The 7,500-nt window shown below is 62.2% G+C and overlaps 1 non-coding gene and 1 pseudogene across 1 annotated transcript; both read right to left on the bottom strand.

Annotated features, from left to right (window-relative positions):
- Positions 1-4,987, bottom strand: part of LOC139603558 (28S ribosomal RNA) — an 8,474-nt pseudogene extending 3,487 nt beyond the window's left edge.
- A 909-nt stretch (positions 4,988-5,896) lies between these two features.
- On the bottom strand, positions 5,897-6,049 carry LOC139603598 (5.8S ribosomal RNA). The gene has a single exon (XR_011683755.1). It is a non-coding gene; the product is annotated as a 5.8S ribosomal RNA (ribosomal RNA).
- Between the last annotated feature and the right edge of the window lie 1,451 nt (positions 6,050-7,500).

The raw sequence follows: 7,500 nt of genomic DNA, 5'->3' as shown, positions 1-7,500 counted from the left end.
TCAGCAAGATGGAACCAATCGTGATGGGTCTCCAGTTGTTGATGTCCTTCAGGCGCTCCGGTTTTGTCGATTTGGGGATCAAAACAGCCCTGCACCCCCTCACCATGTCCGGGATGTCACCAGATGTTAGCCACAGGTTGAAGAGCTCAGCAGTCCGGGCATACCCGGGATCCATCTTCCTGATGTCCCCAAGGGCAATCCCATCTGGACCTGGTGCCAAGCCCTTGCTCATTTCCCGCACGTTCTTTTCAATTTCTTTGGCTGTAATTAAGTCCCTGAAGGCCTTATGGTGGGCCTTCCCTTTAATTTCAAAGTCTCCAAAGACTCTCAAGTCTCACACCAAACTGTCCAGGTGTTTCCCATCTGGCCTTGAATACCGAATAAATTTCACTGGGTGATATATCACAGGACAGACATTCGATGTCGTCCAAAATGATCTTCGCTAATTTCCCTGTCTAGATGGAATAAACGCTGAAAGCAGAGGTAGTTACCTCTTCTGATCGCTCTGTCCTTCATCCACTTCTGAAACTGTTTTCTTGGCTGCTCCTCCTGAGTTTCCTTTTTGCTTTTCCCCCGGAGTGCTGTTCTTATTTGGCTCACTGATTCCAGGCAACCAAAGCAGTCCTGTGCTGTCTGATTGAGCAGTGGTTGCACCTTTTGGCCTTCTAATAACTGTTCAAATGCTCTGGGGAAGTTGTTAATTGTCCCCTCTGATAAACGTTCTTTGATCCTTTTCTGATAACGAGCCTGCAGTCGCCCTGCCCTCTGCTGGCCAACGGTTGCCTGGAGACTGTTATCCCTATCAAGGTGGTGTCCAGATGTCCCTATTGTTCCCTTCCCAGCAGCTGGTCCTTCCGGCTGGTGGTTCCCCCCAAGTCCATTGTTCACAGTTCCTGCCTGGGATTGATGACTTGACCCAGGTTCTGATTTCAAGTTCCCAGCTGCTCCCCCACCCACTCCATTCTTCCTGAGCAGCATTCTCCTTTTATCACCAATCTGCTTAGCTGTTTTGCTTGTTAAGTGTTCCGATATGAGCTTATTAATGTTTTTGTGACTCTCAAACTGTACCTCCAGCTTGACAAGTAGCTCTTCCTCCTCCTTTGTCCAGCATCTTTTGTGGGCTCCTCAGTTTGATGTTTCTTTCGGTTGGGAAGCATCGATCCTCTCCTGGTTTCTAACCAGTGGATGTGCCAATCTTTTGTGTTGTCCTAGGCCAATTTTAGTCATAAAATCTCTACTGCATACCTCACATATCCACTCTCCCACTGGAGGTCCCGCATCCTTCGGACCCTTGCACTTTGCAAAATGACAAACAGTACTGTGATGGTTAAAATTCTCCCTCCCACACTAGGCACACCGAAAGCACACCCACTTCCTCCCGTGAGACCCCTTAAGGTGTTCAATTAGGGCCAACATCGAGTTGACCTGGGTACCACAGCAAGGACATGGTGGATTTTTGTCAGGAACAGTCACCTTCACGATGTCATCCGGTGCTTGTTCACTGCGGACCTCAGGCACTGGAGGCAATGCCTCTGGTGTACCCTCTTCCCCCTTCCCACTGCCTCCCTTCTCAAGTACATTCTGATCATCGTCCTTAGGGGGACTAGGATTTAAGTTGTCCCCCTCACTCAGTTGTGGTGTAGGCTGTTCAAACACCTCAGGAAACCCATTCAACACCCCCCCATTAACAGAAACATGAACCACCCCCTGTACATGCTCCTGCAGATCTGACCTATACAGTTCTAGAGAAAAATTCACCAGCAAGCCCAATTCATTTTCTGTCAATTTGGTGGTTGAAGATGTTACAAAATCATCTCAGGAGGTCTGAGTGCCCACCGATACCCTAGTAAGGTGGAACAGCCGCCCCCAGTTTCCTCCTCCGAGAAACGGATTTGGATTTGGAATAGCCGAGTCATGACCAGATTCAACATCGGGAACGGAATGGGTGGTCAGCCCACCTCCGAACCCGTCGCCCCTGTCCAACCAGGGGGCCAGGTTTCAGGTAGTAAGAGAGTCATAGTTACTCCCGCTGTTTACCCGCGCTTCATTGAATTTCTTCACTTTGACATTCAGAGCATTGGGCAGAAATCACAACCCGATGCTTTGTTTTAATTAAACAGTCGGATTCTCCTGGTCTGCACCAGTACTAAGCCGGCTGCTAGGCACCAGCCGAGGTGGGGCGCCAGCCCGGGGACCCCCTCCAGGGACCCTCCCCGCGCGAACTGCTTGGCTGACGCTGGCCACGGCCATGCGCCGCGGGGACCCCGCTGGCAGGAACCGACGGGGCAGCGGCGCCCTACGACGATGGTGGCGGTCGCCGCTGGGGTGCCGGCCGCGGAAAGGCGGAGGGTGGGTGGAGGGGAGGGTGGGCGATGCCCGCCGCAGCTGGGACGATCCAAGGGAAGGGCCCGGCGAGTGTCCAGAGTCGACGCCGCGCGCACCCGCCCCGGCGCCCGGGCGGGCCACGCGGAGCGCACTCACCTGCGCGCGGTGCCCCGTGCTGCCCCGCTTCACACCCCAGCCCGACCGACCCAGCCCTTAGACCCAATCCTTATCCCAAAGTTATGGATCTGGCTTGCCAACTTCCCTTACCTACATTGTTCCAACATGCCAGAGGCTGTTCACCTTGGAGAACTGCTGCGGATATGGGTACGGCCCGGAGCGAGTCTTACGCCCTCTCCCCCGGATTTTCACGGGCCAGCGAGAGCTCACCGGACGCTGCCGGAACCACTACACTTTCCATGGCGTGGGCCCCTCTCTCGGGGCGAACCCTTTCCAGGGCGCCTGGCCCTTCACAAAGAAAAGAGAACTCTCCCCGGGGCTCCCGCCGGCTTCTCCAGGATCGGATGCGTCACCGCACTGGGCGCCTCGCGGCGCCCGTCTCCGCCACTCCGGATTCGGGGATCTGAACCCGACTCCCTTTGCTGAGGGCGATGGCCTCCACTCGCCTATCGCTTAGGACCGACTGACCCATGTTCAACTGTTGTTCACATGGAACCCTGCTCCACTCCAGCCTTCAAAGCTCTCGTTTGAATATTTGCTACTACCACCAAGATCTGCACCTGCGGCGGCTCCACCCGGGCCCACGGCCCAGGCTTCGAGGCGCACCGCAGTGGCCCTCCTACTCGTCGCGGCCTAGCCCCCGTGGGCATCACACTGCCGGCGATGGCCGGGTATGGGCCCGACATTCCAGCGCCATCCATTTTAAGGGCTAGTTGATTCGGCAGGCGAGTTGTTACACACTCCTTAGCAGATTCCGACTTCCATGGCCCTCGTCCTGCTGTCTAGATCAACCAACACCTTTTCTGGGCTCTGATGAGCGTCGGCATTGGGCGCCTTAACCGGGCGTTCGGTTCATCCCGCAGCACCAGTTCTGCTTACCAAAAGTGGCCCACTGAGCACTCGCATTCCACGGCGCTGCTCCACGCCAGCGAGCCGGCCCCCTTACCCATTGAAAGTTTGAGAATAGGTTGAGATCATTTCGGCCACAGGACCTCTAATCATTCGCTTTACTGGGTAAAACTGAACATTGCCGAGTGCCAGCTGTCCTGAGGGAAACTTCGGAGGGATCCAGCTACTAGATGGTTCAATTAGTCTTTCGCCCCTAGACCCGGGTCGGACGACCAATTTGCACATCAGGACCGCAACGGACCTCCACCAGAGTTTCCTCTGGCTTTGCCCTGCCCAGGCATAGTTCACCATCTTTCGGATCCTAGCACGGATGCTCACGCTCCACCTCCCCGGCCCCGCGAGGGGTCGGCGGGCGAGACAGGCCAGTCGTGCGCCCAGGGCTGCCAGGCGCGACACGCGCCCCGGGATCCCACCTCAGCAGGGGCGCGGCGGCCCTCACCTTCATTGCGCTGCGGGCTTTCGACGATGGCCCCTGACTCGCGCACGTGCTAGACTCCTTGGTCCATGTTTCAAGACGGGTCAGGTGGGTAGCTGACATCGCTGCGGACCCTGGGCGCCGGAGCACGGCCCGTCAAGCCCGGCCCAGCGGCACCGCGCGGTTGGGGTGCACTGAGGACAGTCCGCCCTGGTTGACAGTGGTGCCGGGGGTCCATGGGCTCGGCCCCTGCACCCCTGCGTGAAACGCCGCACTGCGGGGACGCCGCCCCCACCCCCCCCACCCCCAGGAGGGGGAGGGAGGGGGAAAAGCGACGCCCCCAACCACGGCGCTGCCGACGGGGGCGGGGAGGAGGGCGCTACGGCAGTCCTCTCCCGCGGCCCCGGGATTCAGCAAGACCTGCTGCCCGGGGGCTGTAACACCCGCCGCCGCTCGCGCGGCGCTCGGCCACTTGCCCGCCGGAGGCCTTCCCAGCCGACCTGGAGCTGGTTGTGGCACACCGCCACAGAGGAAATGTGCCCAGCCATGGCTGGCTGCCGGTCGGGTGGCGGTCCCCGCACCGGCCCGCCTCCCCTGGCTCGCCCCACGCACGGGGTTCACCCGGGGGACGGAGGGGAGGCGGAGGCAAGGATCCGCCAAACCCGCGCTGGCCGACCGCAACTCGCCGGGTTGAATCCTCCGGGCAGACTGCGCGGGCCCCACCCGTTTACCTCTTAACGGTTTCACGCCCTCTTGAACTCTCTCTTCAAAGTTCTTTTCAACTTTCCCTTATGGTACTTGTTGGCTATCGGTCTCGTGCCGCTATTTAGCCTTAGATGGAATTTACCACCCGCTTTGGGCTGCATTCCCAAGCAACCCGACTCCGAGAAGCCCCGGGCCTGGTGTGCCGGGGGGCCACTATCGGCATCACACCGTCCGTGGGCCGCGGCCTCGATCACAAGGACTTGGGTCCCCCGAGAGCGCTGCTGGGGAGGGGGCCTTCTGTACACCACATGTCCCACGCCCCACCACGGGGTGGGGATTCGGCACTGGGCTCTTCCCTCTTCGCTCGCCGTTACTGAGGGAATCCTCGTTAGTTTCTTTTCCTCCGCTGACTAATATGCTTAAATTCAGCGGGTTGCCACGTCTGATCTGAGCTTGCAATCCCAAAGCTCGGCCGCACCACGCATGGAGGCGCGCGCGACGATGGCCGCCGTGTCTCCCCCGCCCGCTACACTGCCAGTCCCCCCCTCCTCTCCGCGCTCCCGGAGGGAGCCAGAGAGAGAGAGTGCGCGTGCGCATGAGTGAGCGACGAGGAGACGGAGAGCCCCATCCCGGAGATGAGAACTGAAAAGGGAGTGGGGCAGAGACAGCCCTGTGCGGGAGGACCGGCTGGGCGGTGGCGCGCATGACGGCATCAGCAGGGAGAGAGAGAGGAACGACGGCGCCCCTCGGTGGGCCCCGAGACCGCGACAGAAGAGGAGGGGGCGGGCGAAGGGAGGACGGGGTTGGAACAACCATCCCCGGCGCTCTCGCTACGCGCGGGCGCTCGGAAGTACGGCACGGTACCGTCGCCGGTCCCACCTGCAGACAGCCACCAGTGTGGGGGGGACGCTGGGGGCGAGGCCGTGCCTCGCCTCCCCTTCTCGCCCTCCTCTCTCTTTCTCTCTCAGCCCTTGGCAGTGCCTTTCGATGCCGTCTCTCGCTCTCCCCAGGCTGCCGTGCCACCGCATCCATGGCACGGTCCCGGCGAGGACGAGCTCCACCCCAGCGGCTTGCTCCGGGAGCGGGGAGCAATGGAGTGCTCCCGGAGTCTGCATTTAGGGGGACGAAGGCCCTGCACGGCGACGACGACGACTGCGACGACGACGACGCCCGCCGGGCCACAGTGAAGGGATCGAGGCCTCCTAGGGAAATGCTTCCCTCGCCGAACCCCTGACTGCCTTCCCTCAGGCACCAGTGGGACGCTGCTGCTGCCACCGCCACCGCCGCCCGCTGCAGGCAACGGGCCTGAGAGGCGACCCCAGCCATGCCGCTAGCATGGCCCCCGGATGGCTATTGCTCATCAAGCGATCGTCAGACAGGCATAGCCCCAGGAGGAATCCAGGGCTGCACGTGCCTTCGAATGGTCAATGGTCAATGTGTCCTGCAATTCACATTAATTCTCACAGCTAGCTGCATTCTTCATCGATGCACGAGCCGAGTGATCTACCGCTAAGAGTTGTCTGGCTTTCGGGCACTGCTCGCGCCAAGCGGCCCCTTTTTTTGTTACTCTGGGGCCGAGGACGCGGGGGTGAGTGCCTGGCTTTGACCGTACGAGCACACAGAAACGGAAGGGGGAATAAAAACCAACTGGAGCAACCCACGCTCCGAAGGCCGGCCAAGAGGTGGGGGAGCCCGCGCTCCTGACCGCCTCCCCCGCGACGGGTGACGCCAACCTCACAAATGCCGTCCTTCGGAGGTGGACCAGGCACCCGGGCTCGGCCCGGCCTCCACGCAGAGGGCCACACGGCGCGCGCTGGAATGCGGGAGGGCACGGCAGCTTGCCTGCGTCTCACTTTCACGGGACGACACGCACAAAACACACGGCACGTGGCTGGGGGCACGCGGCCATCGGCCCCCACACACGGCGGCTCTCCCTTGGCCCCCAACGCCGCGGGACTCACGGAGTGCCGCTGCACCACTGCACGGCCAGCTTATCTCTTTCCCCACTGCACGGCCTTCCCCTGGCTCGAGACGGCACACGACGATGACCAGCCCCCGCCGGCACACCTCCTGCGGGACCGCTCCCCTGCCGGGCGGGTGAGAGACCGGTGGACGGGCTCAGCCGCCAGCCCCGGAGGTGGGCGCCACCGAGAGCCAAGCTGGCATAGCCAGGGCCCAAGGCCTGCCGGACGGCAGACCCCGCTGCCACCGGGGCCGCACTCCCAGGACCGCCACTGCCGTGTCGCACCACTGGGGCCCCTTACCTCAGGCACGCGCCCGGCAGAAGGCAGGACTGCGCTGAGCTGGGGTGCAAGGCCTGCGCTCCTCGTTTGCACGCAGAGACCAGGCGGGGAGAAGCGCCCCTGCAGCTGCCCTGCGCGCCTTCCTGCGGCCCACACGCGGCCGGGAAGGGCGATGGAGGATGCGACGAGCGCGGCCCGGGACGGGACCGCCGCCGGCTGACGGCGGGCACCTTCCGGCTGACCGTCCCCGCAGGGAGGGACACCTGTCGAGCGGCGCCGTGGCCACTCGGCACGGGATCGCCTGCGCTCGCGGGCCTCTGCTGCCGGAGGGCCCACCGAGCCCTCCCCCCCACCAGCAGGCGGGCAGTCGAGCCAGGGGATGGCTGGCGGACAACAGTGCTGCCGGTGCGCGTTTGAGGAGAAAAGGCTCCTCGAGGAGAGGAGAGGTGTCGGACGCGGCGCTGCACGTGCCAGAGACCGCGGCGGTGGGTTGAGGAGAGAGAGCGCGGGTGGGCCCCAGGGGCCGCGACCTCATGGCTGAGGAAGGGCAGAGAGGGCGCGCTCTCTGCCGACGTCGCCCATTACGGCGAGGCGAGCGGGTCAGCCCCCATGGGCCACGGAGGGGGGGGGGCAGGGCACCCCTCCCCGGCTCAGCACGGTTTACCCCCGCGGCACGGGTGGGACAACGACAGCGACGGACAAGCGCGGCCGGTGGCAACGGGACAA

Source organism: Agelaius tricolor, unplaced genomic scaffold (assembly GCF_023055355.1).
Source record: "Agelaius tricolor isolate 1412-34295 unplaced genomic scaffold, bAgeTri1.0.p SCAF_39, whole genome shotgun sequence".
Lineage (NCBI taxonomy): Eukaryota > Metazoa > Chordata > Aves > Passeriformes > Icteridae > Agelaius > Agelaius tricolor.
The sequence above is the reverse complement of the archived record's forward strand: the minus strand, read 5'-3'. Positions and strand labels throughout refer to the sequence as shown.